We start from the raw sequence: 11,462 nt of genomic DNA, 5'->3' as shown, positions 1-11,462 counted from the left end.
GAGATGGACTGGAGGAAGGAAGGAGAGGCTGCAGTTGGGATGTAGTGTATGAGAGATGAGTGAATGGAAAGAAAAAAATGATTGTCTTCAGAGAATAAAAAATATTTTTTGCAGAAATGACTATAAGGATAGGAGATTATTGACAGTGAATAAAATCATAACCAACCAAGACATAGCTCTTCCATGTGTATCCAACCATGAACTACAGGGAGAATGTGACTTCAGTAATCCTATGCATTCCTGGCTATACCAGCCTTCCTCATGGAAGAGGACAAGCTGGACCCTTCCTAACTCAATTCCCTTGTCATTCTGGGCTCTTCCCTATCATTTTCTCCTTAACTTTAGATCATGTTCAAGAAATTTGATGAAAAAGAAAAATCTGTCCAGCTGCATCCACTTGAAACCCTTGGTTATTAAAGGATATTAAAAATCAACTGATAGAGCAATTTCCAAGGATCGAGCCATAGCTTAATAAAATTATGCCAAATAAAGATATGGTGAAAATTGTCTGATGCCATGAACACATAGAAATCCTTATAGTAAATGGAGAATTTCTTTGTTTAGATAAGAGAAGAGCCTTTTCATTCAACCCTAAGATTACTTCACAAATATTCTTTTATCTTGCCACATCAGCAAGTTAATAAAGAAGCCATCAAATTTGTACTCAGTGGAGCAAATATCACGAGTCCAAGCTTACCTTTTCCTGTAGCTAGGCTTTACTCAGCTGCTGTAGATAATTGTTGATGCAATCCTGGCAGAAGGAAAGCAACATGCTTTATATGTTGGAGTCATAAAGATGTCTGCAGAAGATACTGAGAAAATCAACAAAGGCATTAAAAATATCCTTTATCTGAATGATGGGCTGTGGCATATGAAGAATATAAATGAAAAACAAAAGGAATGCTCTTAGGCTGAATATTAATATTGTGCGGTGTCTGCGTTTGTATCTATGTGTGACAGCATGAAGGCAAAACCTCTGTGGTTGTGCTGAATAAATTATTTGGATGTTAAAAAAATCTTGCCGGGTACAGTGGCACATTCCTATTATTCCACCACTTGGGTAGGCAGATGCAGGCTAATCTCTGTGAGTTCCAGACCAGCTTGGTCTACAAAGAGAGTCCACGACAGCCAAGGCTACAGAGAGAAACCCTATGCTGAAACACCCACCAAAAAAATCTTATGCACCAACGTTCAGAGTTTAGATAGTCAAAATTAGATTGAAAATGTCTCTTTCTTTCTTTTTACATTTTATTTATTTTTTAAATATTTTATTTATTTATTTATTTATTTGCTTTGTTATTTCTACTTATTTATTTATTTGTGTATGTGTGCAAATTCATGTGTGAGCACATGTGGAAGTCTGAGGACAGCTTGTGGGGACTCACCTTTCTCCTTCTACTATATGGGTCCTGGGATTTGAACTGAGGTCATCTGTCTTGTCAGCAAGTGCCTTTAACTTACGGAGCCACCTTGCCAGCCCAGAAAATGTCCCTTTCTTAAAATTAGAAACATAGGAGGTGACTTAATACCTCTGCATAATTTCTCTGGGGCATGTCAGGATTACGTGTATCTGCAAATGGGATGGGTGGTCATGGGTGAGGCAGAAGAGTGACCTTCAAGACTCTAACAAACATAGTGGTATCAAAAGGACAAACAAGCAGCCTGCCCTTAATTCCTGGACCATCTGCTGTAAACTCTCCGCCCTTTGATTGTTAGGAATGTTGCTGACTCTGCACTACCTGCCCTTGCCTGCCAAAATAAAGGAGGCAAGTCAGGGTCACATTTTTCTTGGCATTGTCGACTCCTTCAGCTCAGCACTTACTTCTGTGTATGATTTCCAGGTTACTACAATTACAAATCCCTCGTATAGCTTGGCATTGTTCTCACAGAGTGCTGTAGTGTTGTCTAATAACTAGGTACTAGAACATCAGTCTCAGGGAAAGACTGCAGTCTACTTTACCATCCTAAGAAAACTCTGGCTTTCTGGTCATTAAGACATCACACACTGTGATGGAGAAAAAGACTGTGGTAGTCTGTACTGCCTGCACATACCAATTACATAGTTAAACATGTGTCTCTCTCTTTCCCTAGGACTTCAGGGAAACGTTAAATGTACATGCCATTATATCTATCTTTGTCTGGGGAAACCCAGGCTGCTTGATCTTATTCCTTGTCCAAGGGGTTCTTTGGCCTGCAAAATTCAAAGATACTCTGGCAGGGAACCAGGGATCCCCACAAGGAGGCTACTGCCTGCTTGTAGGCCTAAGTCAGCCAGGCTGGTGACAGAGGAAATAAAGCAGAAAAAAATCTTTATCTGAATATTTGAGTCCAGGCTTCTGCTTTCTTTGGTTCTCCTGTGAGAGATGGTACTTTATATCCTTATGATTATTATGTTTATACTAAGGGATGAGTTGCCTATTCAGCCATGTTCCATCATGCAGGCTCACCCCAACTTAGAAGAACACAGAAACCTTTGCTGAGATTTGGTGAAGAGGATTTACTGCTGGTATCTTTTCCCAACTCAAATCAGCAAGAATGAAGGGAAGAATGAATTGCTTGGATGGATAAATGAGCAAAGGAATGGGTTTTGCATTATTCACAATAACAAAAATGGAATGGGTAGCGAAGGATGTGATAAGTTGCTTATATTTGTGTGGTCCAGGCTGTATATTCCTTCTGCCTTTTACCCATTGCCCTGAGAAGAGAGGAGAATCTATGAAAAAGCATTTCACATTCATGAAATGAACAGGTTGCTCTTATATCCTCTACATGAAGAGATGGCCTAAGAACATGATATCTTCATGTCTCACTTTAAGTAGATATGATAAAGAATGTATAATGTGACTCCTCTTTATGCTTTGGCTCTCATAGCCAAAGATTCAGGAATGGATTCCACTCCTCAATACCTCCAGCTGCACTGTATTGTGTGGAACCAATGGCATCCTGATTAGCATTTAATGGATCTTCTGTAAAATAAAATGTAGTTAAAATTACATCAAATTAATTTCCTCTATGACAGAAGCCCCATTTCAAGTACTCAGTATCTAACTGTAGCTAGTGGCATCACCATCAGAATCCATCTGAATTTTGGTCATTATATTAAAAGTGAGTGATTCTAAGCAGAGATACCGATGTCTGGTGACATCATGATGTCTGTTGATTCAGCCCACCCCACCCATGCATAAGCTCAATCAATTATTAGAATATAATAAACTACCACTTGTCCCTTCTAGTTTCCAGTCTGTTGACTCAAAGGTGGCAAGCTTCTTTTGTAGCGGACACAATGAATATTTTCAGTCTCAAGGGCCACATTTACAGTCTGTTATTGTGCTTCCCCTTTTATGTAAAGGAGCTTTTTCCAGGTGCACACTTAACCTTGTTGCCCAGGTTGATCTCAAACTCCTAGTTTCAAGTAATCCTCCTGCCTTACTCACCAACCAGCCAAACAGTACTTGGTAAGATTAAAACTATTATGAGCTCCTGAGACAAAGACATCCCACAAACAGAACTGTCCTGCAAGTCATAGGACTGATATTTTGATTGATGTGTAGAGAGAAGTTATGCTGCCTGAGAATTTCACTTAATGAAAACAAATAATACATTGCCATTTGTGTCATGGAAGAGGGGAAGGGGTCCCATACAGTGGAGAACCATATGCTATCTCCAGCAGAAGAGAACAGCAAAAGACTCTGGGGAAGGCTGGGGTCTGTGGAACTACAACAGGACAGAAGGTCTGATCTTGACCCAGGTGCCTGGCCACCTCTCTTGGTGTAAGAACAATGGGCCCCAACACTCTTCTCACCTTATCTCCCGGTCTCCCGTCATCTCTCAGTAGGCCTTCTATGAGGGTGAACAGCACTTGTCTAGTCTCCAGGTTGAGAATGGTCGTCCTGGTCTCTGCATCTGTGAGTAGAATATTCAGGGATTGCTCCAACATGAGCAGAACCAGGATCTGCTCCACAGACCATGTCTGTGGCTTCAGCCATTGGGAACAAAGTTCCCAGAGTTTGCAGAATGCTTCTCAAGGCCCATCTGCGTCTTCGTACTGGAACTGCCTGAAGAGCTTGCAGGTGGCCTCGCAGGGTGTGTTATGCTCTTGAGGCTGAGGATCCTGGTGGCACAGTGAGGAGGCTTGAGTGGCAGAGTGGCTCTGTGCAGCCATTGTTCCCCTTGCCTGGCTGCTCACAGCTTATATGGGGCCTGAGGTCTCAGATATCAGCTGTTTTGCTGAGCCTTCAACAGGGATGCTACCTGCAACAGAGGAGAAGACGCCAGACAGAGACCACTTATGTCAGCCTGCCCACCATTTCTCTGTGCAACATAGATTCTCCTCTGCGCCATGTGGACATTTGCCATCCCATGCAACAACAAGGGAGCTCACTCAGTGGGTCTGACGTGGTAGATGCTGGTCTAGGAAGTACTCTGCATGTGTGGCACTATCTCCTGTGAGCAGCCATGGGAGGTTATGCCTGATCTTTACTTCTGCAGAAACCTAGAGGAGAGTGAGAAGGAGGAGCAGGTTGCTGCTGAGAAAGCTGTGACCAAGGATGAATTCCAGGTTGAATGGACTGTGCCAGCTCCTGAGTTCACTGTTGCTCAACCTGAGGTGGCAGACTAGTCTGAGGGTATGCAGGTGCCCTCTGTACCCATCCAGAAGTTTCCTACTGAAGACTGGAGTGCCCAGCCAGCCACTGAGGACTGGTCAGCAGCTCCCACAGCACAGACCACCTAGTGGGTTGGAGCCATCACTGAGTGGTCCTGAGCTCCTCTGCAGACACCTGAGCAAAGGGGGGAAATGGTGGATGCAAAATAAAGTTCCTAAAAGCTTAAAAAAATTCAAGGCAGGGTTACTGAAGGCAGGAACCATGGACAGATTCTGTTTGTTGGTGACTCACAAACTTCCTTATACAGCCAAGGCACCCTATAGAAGGATAGGCTAGGACCTCCTGCATCAACTAATAATCAAGATAATCTCTGAGAGACACATACATAGGCCAATCTGATGGAGGCAATTTCTCAAATGAAATTCATTTTTAGGTGATTCTAGGCTGTGCCATGTTGGCAGGTAATGTTAACTGGGACACCACCTCACCATCTCAACCCTTACAATAACAAATCATATCCTTCCTGCTGCCTATGTGAAAAAACAGGTTACTAAAGACCACTTTTCCATCTCGTCTGTGTTTTATGACATTACTGGTAAGCTCTGAAGTTTTGACATGTCTCTATATTCTAGGGCTCATAGACAATTTTGGTATGAAATTAAAGACCTTACAGAGAGGAGGTTGGAATCTACAGTTTTCTGCCATTCAAGTGCCAAGAAAGTCAAGATATTTTAGTGCAATTTCTGAGGCTACACAGATGGTTTCATAAACGTCTCTATAGGTCTCAGGACTTAGATGACCCCATGTGTTATGGGTCCTGTCCTCTCTCTTAGCCTTGGCTGAGACAATTCCTGTACCCATCCACTTCTCTGAAGGAGTTCAGGGATGAGAAACACAAATGACTCTCACCAGGTGTGGTAGTAAAAGCACTTGGGAGGCTAAAACAGGAAAAGCCTATGTTTAAGATCAGTCTGAATAACTTTGTGTGTGGAGACATAAAATGTCTGTTTGACTCCTGCCTACTTGGAATCAATGTGCCTTCCATGGTACAGTGAGTTTCCATCCCTGGACCGCAGGTGCTGCTTTGAGCTTTGTAGAGGTTTGTTCAACCGTTTAGATTTGGCAAGGTATGCATATGAGAACTTGCCTCCCACTTACCTGAGAACTGTCCTCCCGCTTTTTAGAATTTCCTTGAGAACATCCTGCTTTGTTATTTTCACTGAAACTAGTTCCTCCCCCGGAGTTGCCCATTCTTGCTCTTTATAAGCTGTAACCTAAAGCACAATAAACCGAGACTTGATCAGAATTTTGTCTTGTCTCCATTCTTCGTGTCTCCTTTTCCATCCCATTCCCACACCCCTCTCCAGGTTCCACGCTGACAGTCCTCCGGGTCGGGATAAACTGGCGCCCAACGTGGAGGCCTGGATACGGAAGATTTTGTGAGGAACACCGAGAGTGCAAGGCTGGTGAAGAAGTGAGAAGAAAAACCTCAGGGCGCAGCGGGAGCCTGTCTCAGCGCTCAGTCTGAGGTAAGAATTGGCGATCATGGGACAGGATTTAAGCCAGCATGAAAATATGTGGAACAAGTAACAGAGGCTCTCAAGGCGCGAGGGGTAAAGGTTAAATCAAAGCATCTACTTAGATTTTTCAGTTTTATTAAAGACGTTTGTCCTTGGTTTCCTGAAGAAGGAGCAATTAAGGTAAGATGTTGGTCTCCAGTTGGAGACGCGTTGCAAGATTTTTATAGTACTTTTGGACCTGACAAGGTTCCAGTCATAGCATTTTCATATTTCAATCTCATAAAAGAATTAATTGAGAGTAGGGAACATTGCTCAAAAACTGTGGCCGCTGCTGCAAAATTTGAGAGTTTAAAAGCTGCAAGCCACTGGGATCAAAAAAAGTTTCTGATCCTGTCAGTTTCTGCCTCCCCGAAACTCGTAGGATAGGGGAACCGGAATGAGGATCGGTTTTAGTAGCCTTTCTGGAACTTCTGTGGCAGAGAAGTCCGGGAAAAGCCAGGTTTTTTGGTCTTACTTCGTCTCTGTGTATAATTAATTGTCTTTTTCTTGGTGTTGTGCCCGGAGGAGTTACTGTTTCATTTCTGTGATTAAGGTACAGGCTATTTATTGTCTTTAGTTTCACTTTTGCCTGAGGCGGCTAAAACAAAATGGAAAACTTTTAACCTGGAAAACTGACACCCCTGTATGGGTTGATCAGTGGCCTTTGAGCTCGGAAAAATTGACAGCACTTCAGACGCTAGTGCAGGAGCAATTAATGGCTGGTCATATAGTAGAAAGTAACTCTCCATGAAATACAAATTGTATTTGTCATCAAAAAGAAATCAGACAAATGGAGATTGTTACAAGATTTGCGTGCAGTTAACGCCTCCATGGTTCTTATGGGAGCCCTGCAACCTGGACTTCCGACACCCGTAGCCATCCCTCAAGGGTATTATAAAATGATTATAAACTTAAAAGATTGTTTTCTTTACAGTTCCTTTGCATCCAAATGATCAAGAGCATTTTGCCTTCAGTGTACCATCAATTAACTTTAAGGAACCTGTGAAGAGATATCATTAAAATGTGTTGCCTCAGGGTATGGCAAATAGTCCAACTTTATGTCAAAAATTTGTAGCTTTGGCTATACAAAGAGTTAGAAACAATTGGAAAAATATATATATTATTCAATATATGGATGATATACTACTGGCAGGCAACGAGAAAAATTCAGTTTTAAAATGTTTTGCAGATTTAAAAACAGCTTTAAAAATTTCAGGACTGGAAGGCGGGGCAAGATGGCAGCGCCGGGAGGACTCTCATTCTGAGGAGCAGCACAGCAGGATTAGCACAGTGACCAGCAATCAGAACTCGCGGCCATAAAACACAAGTGGTTGTGTTTCTCAGGTGAGAGGATACCCCATGGTGGGGGGTTCGATCAGCTTTAACTCACCCGGCAAAACCGCGGAAGAGATCCCCGTTCCGCCAGGCGCTTGGTCGCCAGCCCAGAGCTACCCGCCAGCGCGATCTGGTCACGGTCCCAGACTGAACTGTGGGCCCACAACACCATAGACTGGATCTCCCAGTCGAGAGATAACCCCACGGAGCAGGAAACAATTGGGACCGACCCCAGGTTACCCAGACATCCCCTGGAAAAGACTCGGGTTCCGCGGGTGCCCCAGGAGCCAGCCCGGACCCAGAGCCGGGAGGGACAAAGGCGCCTGCCTGCACAGAGCCCTGCCTGCGCGCGTGATTCGCCGCCTCAGATAGAACTGTGGGCACCAGGGCAACAGGGCACCAGACTGCGTGTCTCTGGCAGGAGGAAACCCCCAGCGGAGGGGGTCAGCAGCTCTAACGCTTAGGACACCCAGCACCAAAACACTTCCTGGACTCACGCAGACTCTAGTGCAGGCAGAAGCGCTGTGCTCTGCCGCCATTGTTGCGTTCCCCTGGGGCACTGGGACACACAGCTGCATCCTCGGACCTGCAGGAGTCAAAGAGCCATTACAGCAGCCCTCAGATACTGTGCCAGGGATCGGTCAGTTGTCCCTGGCTGGACTGCCAAAACTGTAGGAATCCCTGATCCTTCAGGGGGGCTGCACCCACAGCGTCTGGACCAGAGCAGTGCCTGTAGACGCCATCCCAGACAGAGACACACAGCTTCTGGTCCAGAGTGAGGCACCCAGCCTCCAGACCAGAACAGTGCCCCCAGGTGCCAAATCAACCTAGGTGCACATTCTCCAGGTCCAGAGCAGAGCAATCAGCCTTTGGCCCAGAGACTTGCTGAGTGCACCTACCACTTTCTCAGACAGAACTGTGCGCCCCAGGATAACAGACTGAGTTTCCCTGTTGGGAGAAAACCCCATAGCTAGGGAATCAGCAGTTTCTTCAAGAGGACTGTACATGGAAATTTAGTGAGCAGCAGCACACTAAATTTATAACAAGAAACCCAGCAGTGGGGCAGCTGTCTTGAGAAATTTTATGGGTAAGAGGAGATCCCCCCCTGCCTAACATAGACCACAGCTACTACTCAGGGCTATAAACCTGAGGTGAGCAGTGGCATCTCCGGAGAAACACTGGCCATACAGTGACCATAACCAAAAATCAGAGAAGGACTCCTTCAGGAAAAATCATCTTCCGGCCAAGGGGATACTCCCTACCTCAGGACTCCAGGAAGCACAGAAACTAACAGCCAAAACCTAAATCAGCCCAATGGGTAGAGGTCAGCGTAAAGGCTCAACCAACAAAAGACAGAGCAATATGGCATCTCCAGAACCCAGCCATCCAGGGGCGAACAGCCCTGAACAATGCAGCATAATAGAAAATCAAGAAGAGGACCTTACATCTATGTTGATGAAGAGGATAATAGAGGAGACAAATAAAATACGTAAAGAATTAGAGGAAGATAAAACCAAACAGATCATGGCTATCCGTAAAGAAATGGAGGAAGATAAAGACAAGCAAATTAGGGCCATCCGTGAAGAAATACGGGAAGATGCAGCCAAACAGCTTGTGGCCTTCAGAGAAGAAATAATTAAATCACTGAAAGAAATCAAAGAGACAGAGTTGAAGGAACTAAAAGAAAAAGAGGAAAATACAAGCAGACAGGTGAAGGAAGTAAACAAAACAACTCAAGACCTGAAGATAGAACTAGAAAAATTAAAGAAAACACAAATGGAGGAAATAATGGAGAGGAAGAATTTAGGGAAGAAAACAGGAACTACAGAGGTAAGCATAACCAACAGAATACAAGAAATGGAAGAAAGAATCTCAGGTGTAGAAGATACAATGGAAGAAATCGATGTATCTGTCAAAGAAAATGTGAAATCCAAAAAATTCCTGACACAGACCGTCCAAGAAATCCAAGACAATATGAAAAGACAAAATTTGAGAATAATAGGAATAGAGGAAAAAGAAGACTCCCTTCTCCAAGGCCCAGAAAATATTTTCAACAAAATCATTGAAGAAAATTTCCCCAAGTTAAAGGAGAAGCCAATAAGGATACATGAGGCCTACAGAACACCCAACAAATTTGACCAGAAAAGAAAATCCTCCCGCCACATAATAATCAAAACAGGAAGCATACAGAACAAAGAAAAAATACTAAAAGCTGCAAGGGAAAAAGGCCAAGTAACATATAATGGCAAACCCATTAGAATCACACCTGACTTTTCAACAGAAACTATGAAAGCCAGAAGGGCCTGGACAGATATCATGCAGACCCTAAGAGAACACAGATGTCAACCCAGGCTACTATACCCTGCAAAACTCTCAGTCCTCATAGACGGAGAAAACAAGATATTCAATGACAAAAACAAATTTCAACAATACCTACACACAAATCCAGCATTACAGAAGATACTGGAAGGGAAAATACAACCCAAGAAAATTAGCTTCTGTCAAGAAAACACAGGAAGTAACTAACCTTACTACAGCAAAACAAAAAGCAACCAAGCACACAACCTTATGAACACAGCCAACATCAATATCAAAGGATCTAACAGCCACTGGTCATTAATCTCTCTCAACATCAATGGACTCAACTCTCCAGTAAAAAGACACAGATTAACAGAATGGATACGTAAACAAAACCCAGCAATCTGTTGCATACAAGAAACACACCTAAGACACAAAGATAGACATTACCTGAGGGTAAAAGGTTGGAAGATGACTTTCCAAGCAAATGGACCCAAGAAACAAGCAGGAGTAGCCATTCTAATATCTGATAAAATAGACTTTCAACCAAAAATAATAAAAAGAGATGAGGAAGGACACTTCATACTCATCAAGGGAAAATTCCACCAGGAAGACATCACAATCCTGAACATCTATGCCCCAAATACAAGAGCACCCACATTTGTAAAAGAAACATTGATAAAATTTAAACCACATATAGATCCCCACACATTAATAGTGGGAGACTTCAACACCCCACTCTCAACAAAGGACAGGTCAACAAAACAGAAATTAAACAAAGAAACAATATCTCTGACAGAGGTCATGAATCAAATGGACCTCACAGACATCTACAGAACTTTACACCCAAACACAAAAGAATTTACCTTCTTCTCAGCACCTCATGGAACCTTCTCCAAAATAGACCATATAGTTGGTCACAAAGCAAGCCTCAACAGATACAAGAAGACTGAAATAATCCCTTGTATCCTGTCTGATCACCATGGAATAAAGCTGGACTTCAACAACAACAGAAATAGCAAAAAGCCTACACACTCATGGAAACTGAACAACTTGTTACTAAATGACAGCTGGGTCAGGGAAGAAATAAAGAAAGAAATTAAAGCCTTTCTAGAACTCAATGAAAATGAAGACACAACATACCCTAACTTGTGGGACACAATGAAAGCAGTGCTAAGAGGAAAGTTCATAGCACTAAGTGCCTTCAAGAAGAAATTCGAGACAGCTCATTCAAGCAACTTAATGGCCCACTTAAAAACCCTAGAAAAAGAAGAAGCAGACACACCAAAAAGGAGTAGACGGCTGGAAATAATCAAACTCAGGGCTGAAATCAATCAATTAGAAACAAATAAAACAATTCAAAGAATCAATGAAACCAAGAGCTGGTTCTTTGAGAAAATCAACAAGATAGACAAACCCTTAGCCAAGCTAACTAAAAGGCAGAGAGACACCACCCAAATCAACAAAATCAGAAATGAAAAGGGGGACATAACTACAGACACTGAGGAAATCCAAACAATCATTAGGACTTACTTCAAAAGTCTATATGCCACAAAATTTGAAAATCTAAATGAAATGGACAATTTTCTTGATCGATTTGACTCACCAAAGCTGAATCAGGACCAGGTAAATCAACTAAATAGTCCTATATCCCCCAAAGAAATAG

At 43.0% G+C, this 11,462-nt stretch overlaps 1 pseudogene; it reads left to right on the top strand.

Annotated features, from left to right (window-relative positions):
• Positions 1 to 348: 348 nt before the first annotated feature.
• LOC129684834 (malignant T-cell-amplified sequence 1-like) lies at positions 349 to 910 on the top strand (annotated as a pseudogene).
• Positions 911 to 11,462: the final 10,552 nt, after the last annotated feature.

The sequence above is a fragment of the Psammomys obesus genome, unplaced genomic scaffold (assembly GCF_907164565.1).
Source record: "Psammomys obesus unplaced genomic scaffold, mPsaObe1.curated_primary_1811, whole genome shotgun sequence".
NCBI classification, from domain to species: Eukaryota; Metazoa; Chordata; class Mammalia; order Rodentia; family Muridae; genus Psammomys; species Psammomys obesus.
This window is presented reverse-complemented; position numbering and strand designations above follow the sequence as displayed.